The 25,385-nt window shown below is 40.4% G+C and overlaps 1 long non-coding RNA gene across 2 annotated transcripts in view; it reads right to left on the reverse strand.

Moving 5' to 3' along the window:
• Positions 1-10,314: 10,314 nt before the first annotated feature.
• The window catches only part of LOC147440673 (uncharacterized), a 104,652-nt gene continuing 89,581 nt past the window's right edge, over positions 10,315-25,385 (reverse strand). Inside the window, exons 3-4 of one of the 2 annotated variants that reach the window (XR_015184352.1) lie at positions 11,068-11,425; positions 10,315-10,908 (exon numbers count right to left, since the gene is read on the reverse strand). This is a non-coding gene — a long non-coding RNA (uncharacterized LOC147440673). Of the gene's footprint in view, positions 10,909-11,064; positions 11,426-25,385 lie in introns of those variants that run through there. The other variant, XR_015184353.1, reaches the window with a different exon arrangement.

Below are 25,385 nucleotides of genomic sequence, written 5' to 3' on the forward strand. Positions count from 1 at the left end.
GGTCATGTCCTTGAGAGAGAGAGAGAGAGAGAGAGAGAGAGAGAGAGAGAGAGAGTTACATGATCTGCAGTTACGGGGAGCATCGTTCATAGATATCCCTCCGTCCTTTTTGGTAAATCTTGCCGATCCACCTACCCTCTCATCCTCTTCCATCTAAGAGAACCGCATAGACAAGTAAGTTTTGTTCACCCTCAAGAGGACAAGTAGTTGATCACTTATCACAATATTATTATACTTATTATGCATGTTTTCCCTTATCACATTTGCAAATCTCTCTAATTCACAAATAGCTTTATTGAGGGACTCGCTCGTTTTTTTCTTCGCTCTAAAAAAATCATACCTTGTTAGCCATATGGAAGATAGCTTGAAATGAAATCTCTAGAATCATAACTCATACTGATCATCAATATCAGGGCTTGACAGGATTCCCTTGAAGGAAAGGAGCGGAGGAGAGCAACTCGAGCATCCTCACAAAACCTACTCAACACACACACACACACACACACACACACACAGGGGCAAAGTGGAGGGAGTTGTGTATAGAGATTTACGAGAGAAGCAGAGAAGTATTGGCCCTCATAGATACATCATATATGTGGGCTGTCGTTTCTAGCTAAACGTCGAGCGGGAGATTGTGCCATTTTTGTGTTGGATAGGCAACACAATTGCGACTAGCTACACACGCTTGATGCCACCTTGAAATGCTATAGGCTCCTCCCAACATGCGATGCGTGGAGGTGTCCTCCCTCTCTCTCTCTCTCTCTCTCTCTCTCTCTCTCTCACACACACACACACACACACACACACACTCTCTCTCTCTCTCTCTCCCTCCCTCTCTCTCTCTCTCTCTCTCTCTCTCTCTCACACACACACACACACACACACACGCATGCACGCATTAATATAGGTTGCGCATGCACATTCAAGAGTGAAGTGATTTGATGACGCGTGATAGTCTCCATCGCTTGAAACTTTCTCAAGCTCAATAAAGAATAGTATAGATAGATTTACTTTAACATTAATTAGATCAAGAACTTTTTTTTTTGGCACTCTCTTTGAGACCTCTCTCTCTCTCTCTCTCTCTCTCTCACACACACACACACACACACATACGCCTTTCCATTTTGGGATTAATCGAGACCAATGTTCGACTAAAATTGGAGTTTAGTGTATTAATTAAAAAATCCTAGTTAAATTCCAAATTTACTTTGAAGTAAACCGGCAAATGTGTGCTAGTGTACATACGAACAACTTTTTAAATTTTAAAATTTTATGACTATTGGCTTTCCAAAAGCAAAGTTGAGCCACTCTTCAATCAAGGAAAAGTAAGTTGAAATTGAAAAAGTACATTCAATCGTTTTTCTTTTTAACTTTTAAAATGTTAAGAATTGAAGATTGAAAAGGTTCACAGTTATTGAGATTCAAAGCTTTTGAAAAATGTGACATTTTGTCAGGTTTTCTTGAAGTGAAGGAATGAGTGACACATGGAGGGTTTCTCCTTCCTTGAAAAGTTTAAGCTACATTATATATAGTATAAAAGTTATTATCTTAAGGCCTTATTATGGCCATTCTACCTATGTTTTTTTCTCATACATGGCTTTTGTGTGCAAACCCCCCCCCCCCTCCCCTCCCCCTTCCTACAAACCTTTTGTTGGTGCCTCTAGCTAAGAAACTGAGGAAGAAGAGAGAGTTTTCCTTCGTGCAATATATCCTTAACAATACTACTCCACCATGGTTTGCAACTAGAGATTCAAAGCCTCATCATACTCTCTCTCTCTCTCTCTCTCTCTCTCTCTCTCTCTCTCACACACACACACACACACACACACACACACACACACACACACGAGCCCACACAATCCAATGACTCCAACCAACCTCCTCCTAGCCGCTCATATATCCGCTAAACAAAGTTTCATGGACACATATATATATAGAGAGAGACTATCTCCTACTATGCATATGGTAGTTGTTGGCCCTAGTATAAATCATTAACCGTCTGGGGATTACAATCCTCTTAGGTACCACACAATTTTTGTAGTAAAACCATCATCATAGCCCTACTTGATGAGATTGTAAGTTCTGTGGTTAGAAAGGCCTTTTTGGAAAAGAAAGAGAAATGTAAGGGAGAAAAGCTAGGGTTTCTCGTTTCGTTCATCTTCAATGGTTTATATGTATACTATTGAAGCAATGGGATATACATATACCATTGAAGACTAAATATATACAAATATCTGGAATTCTTCCTATTCTGGTGGACCTCTCCTTACCTTTGTCGTTCAACTAGCTCTCCATGTTCTAGCTCCCTTTGATGATCACTATTGAAGCAAGTTTTTGCTATCTATTTTCTTATCTCCCTGAGATTTGGGTAATTGTTTAAAAAACACCAAGGCCTTTTGACATCAATAGATCTTGTGAGTAAGGATAAATTGGTCAACTCCTTGTTTGAATGGTTTCATGTCTCCTCTGTATCTTTTTCACCTGGGTGAAAAAACCATTCTCAATGCCTATGGCCCTTGTTATCTAAAATGACATTGGAGGAATTTTTGGCCAAAGCAGGATTTATGTTGAGGCCTCTTAAGCGGACCAAGAGTTTAATAATGATTGTGATGTGACAAAAATTAGTTGTCTTGATATGTGATATTGAAAGTAAAGGCCATTTTTTATTCTCTCTTTGTCTCTCCATATATATATATATACAAGGTGATGCAAAAAGAATTGGTTGTCCTTATGTACAATTAAGTAAACTCTCTCTCTCTCTCTCTCTCTCTCTCTCTCTCTCTCTCTCTCTCTCTCTCTCTCTATGACCCATTTTGTAGGCCATCGTGATTTTTCACCTTGTTTCAATAACATTACCCTACATATGGACATTAGCTCCATCTTTATTATACTTGCGGGGATGTTGTTCTAAAGCTGAGGATTTCCTTGGTCAACTTGAATGTCCCAATCGTATTCAATTTCTTAAGACTTGACATATATCAAAATTCTAGAAAGTTATTCATTCCTTGGGGGCTAAAGTGCATGGCTATCTCCTAATCCCATGATAATCAAAACATTAGGAATGAAGCCTGCTATGATCTTGAATCTTACTTTCTACATAGCTTCTTTCGGAAAGCCAAATCCTACCTGATGGGAGGCAAGCACTTTGTTACTCAACGAACTATGGAACTTTGAACGTATTTGCTATTATTATAGGTGAACATCTCTAGGCAGTCTATGCATGCTTAGGTGTGTAAATATATCGTCTATCGGAAAGAGGTAACGACTTGTTCATCTACTCTCACTACAAAGGTGTGGTGTTTTGTACTCTTTGCAAGGGACTGTGGCGTGTATCAAAGCACTTGTATTCTGAGACTAAGGAGACTGGCAGATGCAAATCTCTAGCCAATCGTGCTATATATAGGCTGACAATGGACATCATAGGTATGCTTTTGCCCATCGAGAAAAGAAAAACGATACGCACATATGTGATGGAGTTGGCACTATCCTCTACATTTTCAATAATCCCTTAGGAAGGTGTCCCTCCCTTGGTCACTTTTATCACCTCTAGTGGTGGAGTCAGTCAGCTTATCATCTCAAGAATTAAGCCTGATTGTTTTTCTAGAACTATATATTTGTATGGAGAGGAGTTCATTCCCTACAGTTTTACAAAGACTCAAAATATTCTTGTTGCCATGTAAATGCCAATGAATCCTTCCAGTAAGATAACAGAGAGTTGAGCAAAATGTCCACTCACTCCTTATCTTCACACACAAGTCCTCATCATCGTCTTCATCCAAAAATCCTTCTTGGTTGCAATAGGATCCTTTTTCTTGTGTCAATGGGCTTGTAATCCCCTCTCTTCTGGCAATCCCCTCTTCTCCTTCTTCTTCTTCTTGTCAACTTGATCAAGTATTTTGTAATATGCTATTCTTCTTGCTTTCTCTTGTAACATAAATCTCTCTCTCTCTCTCTCTCTCTCTCTCTCTCTCTCTCTCTCTCTCTCTCTCTCTCTCTCTCTCTCTCTCTCAGTGTGCTCGTTGATAGCAAAATCCATTGACAATCTATGGGGAAATCAGGCCCATGCACCAAAACTAATTCCAAAAGGATGCTCACCAAGATTGAAGCTAGCTTCAAGGTAAACCATGTACATCCTTGATCTCTAAATTAGTTGTAGCTTCATCCTTTTTTTGTAATCTTCTCCTAATACATGTCAGGCCTAAGGTAGGTTTGAGTAGTAGGCCAAGCGCTAGGATGCTCATGTGGTTTAGGGGGGCTATATTTGACAAGCCAAGGGCCTATATATAGTGCGTTTGGGTGGAGATTTGCATGTGTTAAACCCCTCAATCTTAGATTTGAGAATTGAATTTAAGATACTTACCAATTTTTTGTAACCACCGCCCTTGGCATCAAATGTTAAACTTATTTTGAATGTACTTAAGTTTCAATTTTGGACTTATTCCATCTTGCATGATTTTATACAATGCCAACTTGACAAGCAAACGTTGCTTTGACAAGAAACGTTTGGCAGTTAGATGACATTTGGTAGCTAAGCTTTAGGAGCTATCTCTTGTAATATTGGGCAATCTCATGATTCTCAATAATTTGCATGATTCAGTAAGACCGATTCTCTATGAAAGATTGACAACAACAATTCCATTTTGCTTTGACATTGTGTGTCAACAAGAGCATCGGTTAGCTATGAGCACTCACATTGCGTCTTGTCTCACCTTTTCAATGAACTTATGCGAAGCAAGTCTTCACTTTTGGATATTTCCATAGAAGTTTATAAAGTTTGGAATATGCTATTAGCATACAAACTTGGAAAACTTGGCAACATGTCTACTTGATTTTTTTTCCTAGAAGTCGATATGAACCAAGCCACGAGGGCATGCAAGGTACATCATGATAGCTCTAAATTTCTTAGCATACATGGCTATGAGCCAACTTCAAGTAAAAGCAATTGTTCTCAGACTGACGACAAGGTTAAGCAACTTCAAGTTCTACTTGTTTTTTTGTGTTTAATTTTTCATTTAAAAAAGGTTTCCCTACTATGCATAGCAAAGTGCTTTGACATAATTAGTGCTTTGACAGAATTAGTCCAAAGTAAGGCTTCTATTCCATGGAAAAATACTATCCATTGGATTAGGATCAAGGATGATGGCACATAGGTTTAGAAAATGTGTAATCACAGGTTATAAGCTCACAATTACTTTTGGCAATGACGAGCTCTGATGTATCGATGCCAATAAACATCATACAACATATGTATGACATTGACTCACATTGTGTGAGACCATCATTGAGCCAATGGCTTATCACTTTATTTTTCTAATATGCATGCATGGTGTGCCAATATGGTGAAATGCATTCCACAAAATCATTGTTTACACATCCGCTATAACATCAACTACTCTGTTGAGGAAGAATTGAAGCTGGTAAATTGTCTTGTAATCATTGTATATGTCTACAATGACAAGCGCTTTACAATATTGGCTCTATGCACAAGGTGTAGCAATATAGATTACGCTTTTTGTAGTAGCAAGTAGGCATGGTCTAGCTATCAAGAAACTAATTCATAAGATGACATGAATAACCTAAGAGTGCCTTAAAGTAGGAGATCTCTTGTTGAACACCCAATGAGTATGACTAACTTCTTTGGTGTGCTAGACATCTTTTCTCTTTTGTTTATGGAGAGATAAGATTCTTTCATGATCTAGTTGTGAATAAGATTCCAACTTGAGAAGATATGTGCTTAGTTGCAACAGTGATTATGTCTCTATCTATATTCTACAATATATTTTGATTGACACACTACTAACTTCAAATTTCAATGGTGTGGCGAGGTTGTTGAGGACTGGAGAACAAATTTGAATATAGATGCTACAAAGCCTCGAGAACAAGCTACTGTGTAATAGAAAAGGTACTTTAATATTTAGCTATTTAACTCTTTTTCATTATCTCAAAAAATAAACCATGTACACATTAGATAAACAGGGTGAATAACATTTGTTCCCCAATATTGAAAGTATTTAAGTGAGTGAATAAAAGTTTATAGTGTTTCTAATATCTTTTTTTTTTTCCAAACCCACATATAGTGAGTGGTAAATATATTAAAAGGTCCCACTTAAATAAGGTGAAAGGTGCACATTTCATATTATCATTCGAAAAAAATAGAGTAATAAAATAAAAATATATATTATATTATTCATAATATATCTATTAATCATGAATGGATATATATTGAAAAAGGCTTCAATTAAATAATAAGGTGAAAGGTGCACATTGCACATTATCATCAAAAAATGAAATAAAATCATAAAAAAGATAATAAAATACGAAGACATATTGAAAAAGTAAAATAAAAGTATCTTTTAATGCCTTCATGAAAAATAGATTCAATAAGCACATAGAATAATTAAACAATTTAATAAAATGAATCTTTTGTGAAGTCCTTAAATAAAAGGACTTTATATAAATTAGAAGTTTTAAGAATATTATTGAACCAATCCTTTACATCATGGATCAAACTTCTATGAATACAATCTTTATTCCTTTGTTCTCTAAAGCCTTTTTCAGCATGCTAACAAAATGAATGCACCTTTGGAAAATAGCATTTGAAAGGACATGACTTCTTTCTGTTCAAGACTTTTGAGGCTCTTTGGAGGGACGATCTTCACACATATGGATATTAAGGCCTTTAGCATGCCAAAAACAAGAGAAAAAATCATGAGGCCTATCCATTCCAAAATGCATTCATGGTAAAAACCACCATATTCAAGAAAAAAAAGAAAACTTTCTTTTACTTTATCCATCCAAGGACCTTTCCTATAAATTTTATTTTATTTTGCCAAACTCACAATTATGAGTGTCTGTACGTATTATAACCTTGAAGAAATGTACAGAGCATCCTCAAGCTCATAATGAGGCTTGAGGCATCTATCGACCAATCCAAATTACAAAGGGCAATAGGCAAAGTCTGTCTAATAGATGTCTCTGTAGTCATCACTAGAGGATCCTGGTCATGTTGTGGAGAATAGGGCAATCCAATCATCAAGAAATATCTAGTACCATATGTGTCCCTATAAATCTTATCACGAGGATCTCTAACAAGATATACCATAAGGCTCATGGGTGGCTCAAAATGTCCCATGGTCTGCTATCGTCGGTCCATATCAGCCCTTGCTTATGCTATGATGTCAACCAAGGTCTATCTCCTAACGATTTGGATAATGTGAATCCTCAAGGTGATTTAATCATGTTGGCTGTGTAGGGGAGATGGTCATCGGGTCCAATATAGGCTCAACATCCCTACTCCAAGAAGGGGAATAGCTCCATCCATACAACAACGTATAGGTAGCCTTTTCATGAATGCCCCTATAGATACCTCATAAGGAATCTGATAGGATGGCATTAGCTGTGTCATAGGAAGTGTACTCTTCAGGTCTAGCTATCTCTCACATGTACATTCTCCGATCCTCATCAACATGTGAGAGTTTAGTGTCAAATGAGTGCAAAGATACAGTTTGTGGGAGCTCAAGGATGTTTCTGTGATCTTTGAAGATTTAATATGATACTCTATTATCTATCCTCTTTCATGTGTCTATACAATGTACCAAAACCATCGAGAAGGTAATCTGACAATGTTGGGTGTGCTCGGGCTTTAAGCATCTGGAAACTAAGTGATTGACGATCTATGGGTTGGATCTAGATATACCTCTGCTAGGTATCTATATGTATGTATATATGCAATTTGTTTAACTCACCATCAACCAACAATAGCATTTCCAATAGGGCCTCAGGATCCATGATTACCAAAGTGTGTCAATCAAAGTCAAATCTGGCATCAACGAGGTCAATATGCAAGTGCACTAGGTAGGAGTAATTTGGTAATTGAAGGGCTAGCTAAGCACTACTCTGGGATCATTGCATGTGAACTGCTTTTAAAATTGTCTCTAGGTCCAAGTCCCAAACAAATATTAGTCAACATAATAATTTGGGCTCTAATCATACATAAGTGTGTGATCAACACTAAATCAATAAGCGTGTGATCAAAGTACCAAATCGGACTCTAATCGTGCACAAGAGTGTGATCAACAACAAAAATCAGGCCAAGTCAAAATCTTGCGTGTGAATGGGTCTAAACAGCATAATGTGGTCAATATCAAGGCCACAAATGAATCTCTATAGCAAATCGGAGTTAAATGTGGTCAAGCATGTAATTTACATGGAATAATACATGTGAATTGACTTATCAATGATAGAATGTTGGCCAAAATTAAAATCTATGTAAGAGTAGCATCCATGCATACGGGCAAGCTCAAACCCGATTCAATCGAACGTAATCTGACAAAATCAGACTCTGACGACATATCTAATCTAGCTGTGTATAATGATGCGTATGTGTCCATGAACGGGATGTGTGATAAGGATGAGAGGAAGGTGGAAGGATCAAAAGAAAGAAACACAAAAAATAATTTTTACTTTTATTAATTTTCTAAGAAACTTTATTTTTCTCTTTTTATTGAAACTTTATTTGATTTACAAATTTTTGTGATTTTTTTGTAGACTTTCTTTTTTTCCTTTTCTTAGGATTTTTATTTGGATTTTTTTGGGAGAATTTTTATTGTTTTTGTCTTTTTGGGATGGATTTTCTTTTACTTATTTGATTTGTTAAAGATTTTAATATTTTTTGGTGTTTGTTTAATAAAATTTTACATGAGATGGAAATGAAACTATAACGAAATGTAAACAAAATAGTGATCAAATAAAATTTAAAATGAATGTAGATGGGATGGAATGAACTAAAAAATTGAAATGAAATTTAAGCAAAGTATGTAAAGCCAATCAAAACTAAAAACCGAAAGGAGTTGGGGGTTCAGAAAAATGACATGGGACAAAAAAAGTGGGAGAAAGATGGTGGCCAATATGGGGCATGCGCAATAGAAAAGAGAGAGGGAAGGTAGGAGAGGAGGAGGAATAGGACCGTCGACAATGCAAATGGAGAGGGAAATGGGGTAGAGAGAGAGAGAGAGAGAGAGAGAGAGAGAGAGAGAGAGAGAGAGCTAATTGAATGGTGTGCATGCATTTTATTTTTTATTTTATTGGTTTTGTTTTTTTAGTTTCTTTTTTTGGTTTATCAAACCCCTAGTATTTGTTTTTGTATCTTGTATTTAAAAAAATCTTTGAAAAAGCTTTTCAGGGGAGAGTTCTTTTGGTTTTTAAAAATAAAACAAAGAAACGAGTAAAAGTTTTTTCTTTTTAATGCACAAATTTGCAAAGAAAACCAAAGAATAAGAGAAAAATCAAAAGAATATGCAAGAAATGAACAAAAAAACCAAAGAAAATGTGGATGGTTGTGGAGGTGTAGATTTTTTAAATTATTTTTTTAGAAAATATGTAAACAATTGTAAAAATTAAAATTTTGTACTTGGGAATCTAATAAATACTAAAATTGGTGAAAAATCACGACCTTGCAATGCACACATCAATTTTTTCTATGTTCCATGTTTTTTAAATTAAAAAATTAGAAATTATAGTTAATAAGTCAGCAAAAATATGACCCAAAAAGTTCTTAATTACACTCAAATCTATATAAATTGTTTGCACTATTCTTTCAAAAGAGTGATGTTGAAGCCTCTAATTAGACATAGATAAGCACACAAATTTTTAATCACTTAGTCACAAATCGATTATTAGTTTTAAAATTTTTAGAAATTTCTATACCTAAATCTACTTCTAAACACCTATTTTTACTCAAAAAATTTCCTCTAGCTTATCATCTTTTCGACAATGGCATGAGTTGTTGGCTCCACTTGTAACTTAACTTCAATGAGTCAACAAAAATGTCATTCCAGAGATGATAGCAACCGATTAGGGTATGGAAGCATCGCATGAATGTGTGTGTAAGAGCTGAGTTGAGAAAAACTGAAAAAATAATTGAAAATTGTCTAAGATAGAAAGAGATCAATGGTCACACATACGTTAACTTTTATGCTTATGACATCATGCTAATTGTTGCATTCGCTACTAATCCTCGTGGAGCACATCCTAATCACAAACTCAACCAAACTTATAGGGTTCAAATTAGAGTGAAGTAACCACGAATCCTACTCTACATACTAGTTAAATCACACAACACCACTTTCAAGCATGCAATAGGTAGTCGAGATATTAGAGAGTAATTACTTCTTACCTACACACATTAAGACACTAATACACAACTTGATGAAAAGAAAAAGAGAAGCAAGAGGACTTCACTATTGATTTGTGAAACGAGTAGATGAAGCTCCAAGCTTCCATTTCCATAGTTGCCTCCTCTTTCTCTACTTCGGAAGGAGGGGGGGAGGGGGGAGGAATTATCCTCACAAAATGATCTCTTCCCTTTCACATAACCTACACTTCACTTACATGCTTAAGGTTTTTAAAATAAATGGTCGGTTTCCCAAGGTGGGCAAAATAAAATAGAAAATACAAATTGAAATTCAGGAAAACCCCATCTATTTATACATAGTGAATGAAAAATGTGCTCATGGAGAGAATGAAAAATGATTTGTGTTGGATGCTTCCAACATAGACGATGAGGGCTGGACTTGCTATGTCCATCTGGGTGAAGGATATTCCTCAATTTGCTAAGGTGTTCCTGTGAATGTAAGGGCTGCACTTGCTATGGGTCCATTTGTCCCTTTGCATTTAGATGTCAAACTTCATGCTTGCTTCCATATGAATCATTCCTCACTGCTGGTCTTTTGGTTTCAGATAGTACATTTGGTGGACACCTTACAATATATATGGAACTCCTAAGAATATCTAAATAATCATAGGAAGGCCTTGTTGTTTAATGGTCATGACTCTTAGTATAAGCAGATGGTGTCTTCAAGACCATCACACTCAAGCCACATAAAGCTACTCCGTCAAACATGGAAGCTCCTGTGTAAGTGTGGCAAGTGAGTTAATTGGGAAGGGTTTGAAATTTTCAAACCAGTGTTGTATTAAAGTTCTAGCATTCTAAAAAGGAAAAATTTGAAAAAACATTCAGATAAATGCACCAAGGCCATCAATAATCAAATCTACTCGGAGAACACATACCAAATATATGCTGATATTATTCAAATCAAGATTTTGTCACTTGTGTTGCATTCGATATCCGCAAGAGCCAATAGGCACTTATCTGTGTATACCATGGATGACTTGTGTAGCACCATTCGCAGTACCAAAACAATATGTAACTTGATTTCAAGCCCATGCCAAAAAAACGCACAGCAATTTGTACTAGTCCAGATTCCAGCTTCTATACAAAGAGAGGCATTGCAAGTTACAAGGAAAGGAAGGCTTTATTGACAAGACACATTAGCAAGAAATATTTGTTACATCTCTAAGCTTGTATGGTTCATGGTGCCGACAAGAATTGACTAATCATCTTGCTAGCAAAACCACATAAAGGCAACTGCAAAAACCAAAAAAATATTCATCAAGATTGGCAATGCATGAATTTAGGAACCAATTAAGTAATGAACAATTGAAGAATCAGTTCATAAACCATAGATTTTGCGTTTTGGCACTGTAAAATCATTTACAAGTTGATCTCAATGCCACATTCTTGTCCAATGTCATCCCATTACATTGAAGAATATGTGTTTTTAACTTAAGATGGCTATCATCTCCCACTTATAGTTTTGCGAAGTTGAACTGTGATTACAATCATGAAATTGGGAAGCAATAGGTTACCGCTAAAAGTGGTTACTACTAAATGATAATGTCAATGCGGAACATTTCGAGGCCAAAATCTCACACGCTCAAAACATGTTGTTTAACTACAAAACCTTTCAATCCATTGATAGACCATAGTGAAATGTAGAACCGAAATATTAATAGATGGATTCTGAGAGGCCCTAAAAGTATGGTGGCTTGTTGTTATGAAACATCATTGTTTCACTTGATCAGCAATCAGCAACACATTTCAAGACTAAACAATTCACCTCTCCATAGCCACTGAAATGCGTTTCATGGTGACCATGCTAACATCAACAAACACACACACAAGAATCTAAGTGAGAAAGTTGTGCACCTGCTTCATTCTCTCTAATAGCATCATGTACCTCCAAAAATTAACTTGTCAAGCTGGAACACCCCCTCAACATTAATTACCATGGGCAAGAGGGGGGGCATTATGTCGAAGTCAGCAATGCAGAAGTGTAGAGACCATGGGGAGAATGCGAGAGAGAGAGAGAGAGAGAGAGAGAGAGAGAGAGAGAGAGAGAGAGAGTCCTCCTTGGCAATGAATAACTGATGATTATACAATGGGGGCAATGGGTTGCATATATACCACCTAAGTAAATTGCCTTACCTAGACTTTGAAAAATAAGTAAAATAAATACCTGTGAGCCAAAATAAATAACGGGATCACACTGGGCAGTTCATTTGAGATGCCATGGGACATAAATGGTGAGACCAAGTCGATGAAGAAGCTACCATGGACACCCCAGTAGTCGGGTTATGCTACCCTCAACTTTGTATCTTAGCAGAATGCCATCTTGAGCAGCGGTTGCCTTGTAGAAATTGATCTGTAGACCACACTACGTCCAAGAATCACCATTCCTGAATTGTTAACACATCACATCCAAATACTCCAAGATAATGAACTTTGAAACACAATCCAGGATCTGGCCAACAACAATGGATTGGTGCACTCATCCAGATACGTCCGATTGGTTCCCTGCCAGATGCATCTGCCTTGAACTCCGACCCACGCGTCAAACATCAGTGACAAACTTCAACACAAGGGTCCAACTTATTTATAGGGAGCACTTCTGTCCCTCTCTTCCACTCACAAGCCTCTCTCTAGCCGAGGCTAGTGGCGACAACTGCCTCCTAACTAGAAATCTGGCGTCGTGGCCACTATGGTCGTGTGCCATGTCGATCTCCTTTGTCAATATACCACCGTTATCTCAGTCCAACTTGCCTTTGCCTTTGTCCTATTGTGAGTTTCTCCTTTTGCCTTTGGCTTCAAACTCCCGAGCCAAACAAAGCGTCGTGTCACATTAATAATAGCAATTGTCGGACCTTGCGGGTACCAAGGCAGCTAAAAGTTATGGTACTCCGTCCTTATTAAGCTTGCCTTTGCCTTGTCCTCTAGCAAACTCGTGCATTTGCTTTTGGCTTCACAATCTCGAGCCAAACAATTTGTTGGTTTCATTGAGAACTATGGTTGAGCAGGCCGATGACTAAGCGTTGGTTGATCCACTTTCCAAAGCCATGAGTTGGTGTCGGTCATGAATGTCGTCGTTCTCACATCAATGGGTTGTCCTTCTCGCACTCCAAAAGGCTCTAATAATCCAAGTCGCTCCAAAAAACTCAATTTCAGTTGCCCTCGCAAGACGCCTTTTCACTTCCCAAAGCCAAAAATGGAACCTTCTACAATACCCCTCTCTTGGTCGAGACTCCCAAAGCTATGATGCCTGCAACGTTTTAAAGTGCCACACCAAGCCACAAGAGGCACCCGCCAGGAGGAAGAAGGCGGGGGGACGAGCGTCTTAGAATGCAATCGGCAATGGGGAAGTGTCACCGTCGTCACCAAGAGATCTTCCGAGAGCGTTTAAAACGCTGCGCGCAGAGGAGGTTAGATGGCTATCGTCGCTAAGGGAAACCCTTGCTGCCTACCGTCGTCACCGTCGTCACCAAGAGATCTTCCGAGAGCATTTAAAATGCTGCGCGCAGAGGAGGTTAGATGGCTATCGTCGCTAAGGGAAACCCTTGCTGCCTAAAGGTCCACATCAGCTTGCCATCATGAGCATGCCCAGTAGCGTGTTAAAGCAAAAACGCTAACACTAAGGCTTCCTGCACCAACAGCAGCATGCGGGGGGGGGGGGGGGGAGTGGCGCCGGCTACTCCAGCGTTTTAAAACGCTATCAGAGGAGGGGGAAGAAGAGGCCAACAAGGGAGGAGTTCTTCACAGGTTCTCTTCAAATTGCCTTGCTCCACCGAGGCTCTGATACCATGTCAAAGTCAACAATGCGGAAGCATAAAGACCATTGGAGGGGGGGGGGGGGGAGAGAGAGAGCAATGAATAACTGATGATTATACAATGGGGGCAATGGGTTGCATATATACCCACCTAAGTAAATTGCCCTACCCAGACTTTGACAAATAAGTAAAATAAATACCTAAAAGTCAAAATAAATAATGGGATCACATTGGGCAATTCACTTGAGATGCCATAACTTTAACCATTATGGGGTCCATCAAGATCTATGGTGGAGATTCCATGATGAAGTAATCTTGGGTACAAATGGAATCTGAGGGCCCCACGATGCTCGAGAAAAATCAATTTCACAAACATACAAAATTCCCTTTAGGATAGATTCAAAGAGGAAATTTTACAAAGCCAGTATTTTAGCAATTTAACTCTATTTACTTAAACTTTCCAAGCATATTTTCTCCTTCTCCCCCTCTCTTCAACTAGCTCATTTGGTTTTTCAACCGGCTCAAGGCTAAGTTGAGGCACACTTTCCCCAAACAATGACCCCACCCCTCCTTGTCACTAATCGATACCTCAATTTTAGAGGGGATCTACGGTTGAAAATCAGCGTCGCTTGTCGGCGAAGATCACAACTGTTGATCTCAAATGTGAACTTGATGTAAACTAGGTGTAAACTCGGACAAATGTGAACTCGTTGTGAGCTTGCATGTATACTAGATGTGAACTCTGCACAACATGTGTACTATATTATGGTGGTGCGAACTCGTTGTAAACACGAAGTGAACTCGGTGTGAACTAGGATCTCAGCGGCTGATACTTCGCAATATAATCCTACTATTTTCCTTGCCTAACAAAACACATGCACAAACGTAGTGGGAAGGCATTCGCCGTGTGGTGGGGATTTCCTAAGGTCAAATCCCACCCAACTCATATCTTTTCCTCCAAATGGATCGAATGGCCCACTATCAACAATTATCTGGGACCGAAGATCCCCTCCAAAAAAGGAGGTGTCAAATAGCCCACCCCCTAAAGTTTTCACAGACATGCCTTACCCGTGTGACCCGTGTGCATTTACTTCATGTATGTGGCTTTGCGTTCCCTTCTGACTTGGGAAAGGTTGCATGGGCAACAGTGCTCGGGAAAAATGTGTCTCAGCTTAATATCGTGCCGTTTTCAATTTCAAAAATGACGGTTGAGGGCAAGGGGAAAGGAGAAATTCCGTCCCAAAATAGAGAAAAATAGTGTAAATCGCAAAAAAATGACCTAATTTTCTAAAATTTCCTCTTGACAAAATCAAGAAAAGGAATTTTATATGTTTGGAAAAATGATTTTTCCCGAACACTGATGGGCAAATTACTTTAGCCGACAAGATCTACAGCGTGGGATTGTTGTCACTGCCAGGTTTTAATAGGGGCCTTAGATCCCTCCCTTATGCTTCCCGTAAATAGAGTTGAGACAGCCTGAGAGGAACACCCAAATTCCTTGCAGTGCTCGAAATAAACTTATTTCCAAGAACTTTAAGAAAACCTATAAGTGCAAAAACTAAGGTTTTTAGCTTAATTTTAAGGGTATTTCAAAGAAAAAAAACTTAACTCCCCGAAAATTTGTAGGTTTTTCCCACCTCCAAAGTTCATTTTTAAATGTAAATTTCAAAATTTGAAGGTGTGATTACACAAAACCTATGTTTTTTCCGAGTATTGATTCCCTAAGGTTAAGCATTTTTTTGAATAACCCACTTGACGAGTGAAAGAGAGTAAATAGCTGCTCTCAAACTTATGTTCTCTATCCTATCCTAATGATGTCATAGATGGCATACACTTAAAATCAACCATCTGTGTGATTTTCAAGGGCTAAAATGACCAAAATCCTAGTGAAATTACAATGTCTTCCTGAAGAAAACTAACAAAATAATGCATTTTTCTTGGGGGAAAGCAGTGAATTCTCTAGGAAATTTAAATAAAATGATTTTCAATTATTTCCATGGTTGCATCGGTGGTTCTTGAGAAAGGTGAACCGTGCATCCAGATATGTGATTCTTTTACTACCCAATGAGAGTGCGCCACAGCGGACAGATGGCTGAGTTTAGATGAGCAGACAGAAGAGAAATCTTGCCATCATGTCGTGTGGTAAAAAGGGTAGCGTCAATCCACTGCACCATTAAAACCCTTGTAAAGCAAAATTTGACACTCTCCCAAAGGATCACTAATCCAAGCTAAACGAGATTTACTACAATGAAGTTGGGGGAAGTGTATTAACAAGGCTTTCAAAGACCAATAATCTGACAATATGTGTGTGTGTGTGTGTATGTGTAAAGTCTCCACCATGTCCTCCATGTGATCAGGCTCCGAACACTGACCCTCATGCATTGGAGTATCCTATAATTTAGAGCCCAAATCCATGCCTAAAGCACCGATCATAAATTTCCAACCAAGGTAGAAATGAAAGGAGAACTCAAAGTAGAAGCTGTCCAGTTTGTTGACAAAGTAGAGCCCAAATCCATGCCTCAAAGACCAACCATAACTTTCCAACCGAGGTGAAAACGAAAAAAGAACTCAAAGTAGCAGCTACCCAGTTTCTTGACAAAGTAGACTGTCAACAAGGCATCACAACCGCCTTTGAAAATTTCCATTCCTACTTTTCTTTCCCTTTATCTATTTGAGAAGAAGTGGAAACACCTGCAAGAGCAGAGGAAGAAACCATTTTTGCCTTGCCTTTATCCTTATCTACCTGTCCATTGCAAGGGAATTGTTTTATATTCTCCTTATCTTGAGTGAAGTCACTCTTTGCTGCGGTAGGGAGCACAATACCACGTGGAGGAGGGTGTAAAACTATGGGGCATTCAGAAGCCATGTGTCCAAACTTATGACATGCGAAACAGGCACTAGCAAAAACTTCCCACTACATTTTCCACCTCAATGGCTAGCACACGTGAACGGTCCTTATCAGTGTCCCATAAAATACAAAACCTATTTTTGTCTCCTATCTGCTGAGGTGGACACACAACCTTTCCCAAAGAAGCTGCAATTTCAAGTAATTGTTCCCTTAGGTACTTGGAAAAATCAACTATCTCAACCTAGACCGGACAAAGATGCTTGCTTGGTTGGGGGCCATGGAAGTACATGTACCAATTGTAGAACAAACATTAAAGGAGAGGCTTCAAGCATAATTTTGATATATTTAGCATCAAAAAGCAATACATCATGCAACCCCCGAGCTGCAAAATGCACTCCGCCCACGAAAGAGCCCCCCACTTTAGATTGAATCCATTGAGCTACATCAGAGCTGATGGCATACAACCACAGAAAAAGATTATGATTCCCTTTTCTAAGAACTTCTTGAGCAAGGACACAATAGATGGAAGCTTTCTTTTGAAATTAGAGTATCAAACCATTTCTCCCTGCTTTGCATAAAATCGTCATACAACATATCAGAGTCAAACTCAGCATCCAAGGAGTCCATATATAAACTGTGCATCTCATCCGCATATATATATTCTCTCTTGTTACCATCAGGAGCCTGCCTCATGTCAACTGTCTAAGCTGTTCCGATCACATTAGAAGAAAACTTGAGCCATTCAGGTCAGAATATCTGGTCTTATAGACCAAGATAATATAAAGGTGGAAGTGAAAGAGCTCTTGAAAATGATGCGGATCACGTCTCCGACACATTCCAAAGCTTGGAGAGTGGGAAAGAAGATCACAGAAAGAGATGCATCCTCATCCAAAGAGTGTGCTCTCATCTTACGCTTCCCTTCAATGGGAATTGAGGTTTCAAGCACCTTTTTTAGCTCCGGAGTGAGCTTTTTTGGAATATTCTCTAGATGCCGCCTTTCTAAGAACGCTCGCTCTTGAAGCGATTGGAGCAATCAGAGCGAGATTTTGGGAGAGAAAAACGGAGAGAGCTTCTCTCTCTCTCTCTCTCTCTCTCTCTCTCTCTCTCTCTCTCTCTCTCTTTAAGGTCTCTTGGGATAGTTTCCTTCGAGGTTAAAATACTCTTCTTCTCCTATTCCTCTTCCTCCTCCTCCTCCTCTCTCTCTCTCTCTCTCTCTCTCTCTCTCGTGCAGCCGTTTTTTGACCTAGTAGATAACAATTCACTTTTTTTTATCAAAACTTCTTCATCCGAACTCCAATTTGGGTGATCTATAGCCTCAATCAAAGAGCACAACGCCCTCTACGCATTGATGTAGAGACATAAATTTTCAGAGTTATGAAAGGCTTTTCTGTAGCAACATTTCTGAAGTGAACATGTTCAAGAAAGTTGACTTTCATCTCTTATTTTACATGCAATGTCTTCCGGCACTCGCAAGGGTTGTGATGAAATGATTCCAAATCTCCTAAGTGTGGAGATAGCAACACAACCACTTAACCAACAACATCGGAAACCATGATCATGGCATACTTGGTATCGTTGCAAGAGATCGTAAACAAACAAGGCGAAGACTTACGGGCACTTGCAATGAAGAATGGCACGCTAAGGATACTTGTGGTTAAGAATGAGAATCTTAAGAAGACACTTGAGATGCAAACGACACGTTTGATGCAACTTGAAGAGGAAGTCAAGGAATGTAAACACTCTCTTGTGGACTTGAATGCTTTGAAGGAGCGCATGAGCAAAGTAGAGCATGACCATGTATTGAAAAAGGAGAAATTTGACACCATGAGCGGGATGTATGCGACATGAAAAATGTATGCACAAACAAGTTCTGGGTTGATGTATGTGGTAACAATGTGGTTCTTAATTCCTCACTCATGCAAGCTATGGCTCAAACAAAGAATGTTGAGAATGTGGATGTGGATGAGTTGAAGGAACGGGACCGGCGTTCCAAGAACATTGTTATTTGTGGAATTCTCGAAGAGAAGTTAGAAACGCCTCTTTCTCTTGCCATTGTTATCAAAGATTTCTTCATAACCTACATTGGCATGTCCGGAGTTATGCTCTATGGAGCACATGGAGTAGGTAAGCAAGGAGCTCCTCGCTCGGGAGAACAGTCAATTGTATGCACCATGCCGGATGAGACCAAACGAAAGATTATCCTTGATAATAGTTGGATCTATTTGAGGGATACAAAATGTTTTGTATGTGAAGATCGCACTATTAAACAACATAATATGCGTCGCAAAGCATACGAGGAAAAGAATAAGAAAAACAAGGAGCTCTGTCACAAAGAAAATGTACCCAAGGAGGAGGCAAGTCCCTCGAGCAAATAGGGATGCACGACCTATGAGGCCGAGTTACAATTGAAAATATGCTTTTGGAATTGCAATGGATAACCATGAATGGGAGGATTGGCATTGATGAACTAACAAGCAAAGCAAACGTTGTACTTATTATTGAAACTTGGAAGCGTGATACACGGCTTGAAGAATTACAATGTACATTCATTGATGTGGTCAAAGAATCTCAAGCAACGAAGAGAGCAAGAAGGGGTAGCATGTATGGTTAAGAAAGTATTGAAAGATTTTGTATCATTGTGAAAGATGACAAGTACAAACGTTATGTATGGCTGAAAATTATGACACAAAAAAGAGCACCCATTTTTGTAGCCGGTTGTTATCCTCATCATGATTCCCCCTCTTATGCTTGCATGGACAGAGATCAGCCATTTTTTGATTTAGAAGAGGACATCGCTTATTTCAAAGACGAAGGTGATGTTATTGTATCTGGGAATATGAATGCTTACATAAAAACATTGCAATATGATCACAATTTGATATGCTATACATTTCAAGGGAGTTGGAGGAAGTTCACTTGTATGATCGTACTTTAATGGACGACAAAGAGCCGGATCACCATGGAAAGTTACTTTTACACGTGTAATAACACAGATATGCTCATTGCCAATGGTGTATCTTTGTCGAGTGAAACCAATGGATTTGCATGTAGAGAACATTATGATTTGACTATATGCTGATCTTCGAAGCCATCATGTATCGCATAAAGAGTTTTATGTTTGGTCAATGGATCCTGGAATCACACCATCGGAACTTATGTATTGACCTTGCATGTGGAGAAGCAACTAAGCATGATAATCTTAGCCAAAGCAAAGAGAAGTTATTACTATGTATGGATTTCAAACGGACACCAATGTACATGGAATATGGTTCAGCAAAAGTTATGGGACAAAGCTTCAATATAACGCACCGATGGAACCCAAATGGTAAGCTTTCAAGCAAGTTATTAGTTCTTGTGCCAAAGAATGTTTTGCCATAAAGCATCTCCATAATATTAACAAAGATAGATCACGCAAAAGGTGGTTTGATAAAGAATGTCAAGATGCTCAAAAGTCCTTGATAAAGCTTGATGCAACTATGGACAAAGACAACTATCAAAGTCATTTGCATACATACAAAACATTGATTCAAAAGAAGAGAAGAAGATGGGAAGTAAAGCAACAACTTTCTCAAGTCCAAGAAAAGATACGTGCATGTGGAAGATTTTGGAGAAACTTGAGGGGCAAGTGGATTGAGAATTTTTGTAACTTGAGCCTTGTGGATATGTGAATTATATGAGCAACCAAATGTCGAAAAAATGTCATTTTATGGTTCACTCCCATGTATGCCCTCTTTTTTCACTATTGAAGATGTATGCGGTGGGCTTGAAAAGTTGGCCGGGAGATCTTCAAGGTATCAAGCCGGAGATGATCAAATGGACGGGAGATTTTATCCATGAGTGGATATGTGATATGTTCAACCTTGCACTTCAACATGGTATGCCTTATGATGGGAGTACTAATTGGGTTAAGCCTTTGCATAAAGCAGGGGATGTAAAGATTGTAAACAACACCGGACTGTAATGATCGAGTCTCTTACGGCAAAGTTGTTTGGGTGCATAATGGAAATAAAATTGAGTGATTGGGTTGAAGAGAATGACAAGCGTGCAAAAGGACAAGCGGGTTTTCGTCGATCCCATAACACAATTGAACATCTTGTCACTCTTCGTGTTCTCATGGAGGAAAGGCGGTTGAAAGGCAAGAGATTGTATTGTTGTTTTGTGGACTTTAAGAAAGCCTTTGATATGATTCCACGGAACAATTTGTGGAGAAGAATGGAAGAACTTCAAGTGCCAAGTGAGTTTATGCTTGCGGTTTCTCGAATCTATGAAAAGGTGATGTGTCAATTGCGCATGGGAAGAGGAATTTCAGAAATTTTTGTAAACACTATTGGAGTTAAACAAGGATGCGTTGTCACCGACTCTCTTTGGTCTATGCTTTGATCAATTGGAACAAATGGTACTTCACTTTATACAAGAAGAAGGCATTGAAGAGGTCATTATTTGCAATGCAGTAATCATGCTTTTGTTGTAAGCGGATGATGTAGTGCTTCTAGCATATACTTTAGAAGATGCACAAAAGCTTATGGTTGTCCTTGAGAACCTTTTGCTTGCATAGTGGGTTGATTGTGAATAAATCCAAAAAAAAGGTTATGCTTGTGAAAACCAACCACAAGGAGAAGCCATGCATTGTGTACAACAATGAGACACTTGAAGTTGTTGAGAGCTCTAAGTATCTTGGCCTTGAGGTTCCTCCAATCACAAGTGGCATGAATGTGCTATGCGTTGTTTGAAAGCGGGAAAGAGAGCATATTATGCATTTGAGAACATGTGTAATGCGGGAAACATGAAGTGTGGGTTCTCAAGAAGTACCTTTTTGATGCATTGGTGACACCGGTTCTTCTTTATGGAGTTAAATGTGGGGCGGGAGCATCTTAAAGTCTACTTGGAAAGAGTTTGAGAATGTCCAAAAGCGTTTTCTTACAAACTTTCTCCAAGTTAAAACACAATCACCATACATGCTCCTACTTTATATATGCTCCTACTTCTTGAGTCGGGATCTCTTCCAATTGAGGTTATGGACATGGAAAGGGTTGTGGAGTACATAATAAAGATGTGTAAAAACCCCTCACATCGACTTCCTACAATTGCATGGGAAGCAAGCAAAAAAGTTCAAGAGACACATAAAAGCAAGGTCTTGAGCACGGGATGGATGCAAGACATAAAGAAGTTTTTTGGGAGATGAGATACATTACACTTGCTACATGATGCTTCAATTGACTCCCAAAGTGAATGAAGCTTTTCTAGAATGCCAATGTATTACGGCTTGGGAGAAATCTGGTGGGTCACGCTTTATATATTACACCACCCATATTGCCTCCAACTACAAAATCATGTTCTTCACTGAGAGAGGAAACCGTACTCACACTAACATCCTTGAGCCTATCCCCTTGTCGACATACGCACTATCGCAACCATTCGGCATAGCTCCCATTTCCTTCGATGCGAGACAGGCCATGGGGCAATGGAGAAGAGTCAAATCGATTGTGCACATTATGCTCACTGCAAGTTCAAGAGCCTAAGTCCCACACACTACTAGAGTGCTCAGCTTTTGGTCACATCCGAACTTGCTTCTCTCACATTTTCAGCCATGACTTAGACCTACACACTTTCCTCTCCAGGGCTCTCCATTGCGACTCTCATCACCACAATTTTGGAGCATCGAGAGTTACTCATTAGCCATACACATACTACATCACATGTAACTTTGGTCTCATAGGTCATATTTGACCTCCGAGGACGAAAATAAAATCTCTCTCTCTCTCTCTCTCTCTCTCTCTCTCTCTCTCTCTCTCTCTCTCTCTCTCTCTCTCTCTATCTATCTATCTATCTATCTATCTATCTGTGTGTGTGTGTATGTTAACATGGGAAAAACCAAGGTTATGGTGTTTAACATCAACACCCACTTTTACACATGGCCAGGAGACGGTGGCGTATACATAATACAGATGCATACACCTATCTTGGGGTAGTCTTCGGTGGACGGGTGTTTTTATTGAGGAGAGCAACAGAGACTAGATTGACGAGAGCTTATGCAACCATAGGAGGATTGGAGAAGATGTGTTCGTAGGTTTAGTTTCACGAACCCGGAACAAAGTTGTGGCTTTTTGACACTCTAGTGGCTTCAATGGACCGCCATGGCAAATCTAGTGGCACTGATGGATGGAGATGTATGGAGAGCCTCTAGTCTCTATGATCTCTCGGTTGATTCGGGCTAAGGCCTCAATGCCACATGAGATTATTCGAGCCGAGCTAGCTGCCCCCCCTCTTGTAGTCGAGGCCCTTACTAGGTCAGCTTGCTTCATGCATAATTTATGGGAACTCCCCAAAGACAGATATGCTCGGCTAGCCCTTGAGTTATCCCGACAGCTAGCGCTACAGGAGGGACACCACATGCTGGTATGGGTAGATGACATGATGGTTTCAGTCACATGGCTCCAGCGTGAATAGACTGCCTCCATTCCAATACTCCTTGGATGCACCCTCATACAGAGATCACTAGACTTATACGTCAGGATTTGATTCAGCTAGATACTAGAAGCACATGGATACAGCCGATATAAGAGTTGGACACGAAGATGGCTTTCTATAGAGAGCATCTGCACCAACTAACAGAGGATGAATATGTGCCCATACTGGCCTATATAACACTCAATAATCCTATGGGATACGATGTGCTATTGGTCTTGGTCAAATACGCACATCATTGCATCAGCAAGAGATTTTTTTTTTTTGAGAAAAAGATCCTTCTATTAGTTAATGAAAACTGCCCGTAGGGCTACAACCACCTCTGCAAGAGAGGGCTACAACAAACATGGTGGGGAGACTCTCCCAATGAAAGAACAACATATATACAATGAGGCTAAATCAAGAGATGGGAGGAGGGAAGAGCCACACAAGTGGTCGGTAGTGCCATCTGAGCACCCCCTGGACAATGGTGTAAAAAGGCCGAGGGCGCTAGAGTCCAAGGAAAGCCTCGCGGCGCTCCCGCATGCGGTCGGAGCTGCCCTGTAGTCCCTCAAGCTGTCCTCTGAGAGTATGGATCAGCTTTAGCCAAAAGTCACAAACAGTCTCTGCCGGTGGAACAGAGCGAGCCTCAAAAATGCGAAAACAGCGGGCCCGCCAGATGAACCAAAGTGTCAGGCCATTGATGAGCTCCCAACACTCCTCTCTCTCACTGCACCACTCCTGTGGAGTAAGCTCTGTAGTAGCAGGCTGGAGTGTAGGTCGCCCCCCCTGAATCACTATCATCCTGCTGGTGGAAGATAGCTCACATTGAAGTGCCCGGCCCGTGAGAGTGGACCAAGCCGCTGCCCCCCAAGTGTACTGTCTAGCCGTGGAGAGAGTAGGCATCAGCCGAAGAACTCGTAGCCACACCTGCTGGGCCGAGGGACAGTCCCAAAGACAATGGCGCTGACTCTCCACCAACTGGTCGCAGGCTGCACATGCGGCCAAGAGACCACTATGCACAAGCCAACTCCCTACTGCTGTAGCTTTCTGTGCAACCAGCCACTGAAACAAAGTGACGCGCCTCGACTGTCTGGAGTCCCACAGCCTCTGCCAAAAGGCTGCCAAGAACTCGACTGTGAGGCCCTCCTCCTGCCAATGACGTGCTGCAACGGGGCGGGCCTCTCTCTGTGCTGCAAGTATATGACGTCCAAGCCGAACAGTGTACTGAAAGAAGGGGACTCCTGGGTGGTCTGCAGAAGAGAAGGGGTCCCTCCATAGCCACTCACCAGGATCCCACTGTACTCGTGCCAGTGGACAACGCTCCCAAGCCCAAAGCCTCCAGTGTCCAGTCTCCAGAGATGCTGGGTCAGGGTCTGTAACGCAAGTCCTCCCACACATGCCCACAACTTGGATCCGCTGGAAACAACACTCTGCTACCTGCGGGGCCTCTACTGCAACTCGCTGTAATCGTCCCCCACCCTGAAGCTCAAAGAACAGGGCTGGGATAGTATCTGAGCAGGCCCTGACTGAAATGAGAACCTCCAATCGTGTGAAGGCTCCCATCCACCGGGGTGCTACTGGCTCGAGAGGCGTGAGCCACTCAGCTGGAACTGACTCTGAGATGTCCTAACACATGCCCTGCACCCCTCTCATGCCCTATAGCTGGAAACCCTGCACCTCCTCTAACAAACCTGTGAACTCTAGCCAGTCACCTAGAGAGAGCGCTGGACCTGCTGCCATGGGACCCCAGGAAACATGAGGCCGGCTACCAACCAAGTGGCCTCTCTGAGTGCTAATCGTGGGGTTCCAGACGAGGGACTGCCGTAGGCGCTCCTCCGTGCACGTCGGCTGTCTCTGCTCCAAGCCACGCCGTAAGAGCTCCGAAGATCGAAGCAAACTCACAGCGAAGCGGTCCTCCAGTCTCCTGCTCAAACCAACTCGGCGCATCTCTGTAAAGATCCATCTGGTCGAAGGTTGCCAAGGGCCTCCTGACTGAGGCACCCTGGCTCGCAACCTCTACAGCAAGAACTCCTTCCAGGGCTCCTCACCTGGAAGGCGGCCTCTGACTATGAACTTCCCAAGAAGGGCTCTGCTGTGCTGTGCTGGATCAATGATCCCAAGCCCTCCCTGAGAGCAAGGAAGCGTGATG

This window comes from Adiantum capillus-veneris, chromosome 15 (genome assembly GCF_014529385.1).
Source record: "Adiantum capillus-veneris isolate H3 chromosome 15, ASM1452938v2, whole genome shotgun sequence".
NCBI classification, from domain to species: domain Eukaryota; kingdom Viridiplantae; phylum Streptophyta; class Polypodiopsida; order Polypodiales; family Pteridaceae; genus Adiantum; species Adiantum capillus-veneris.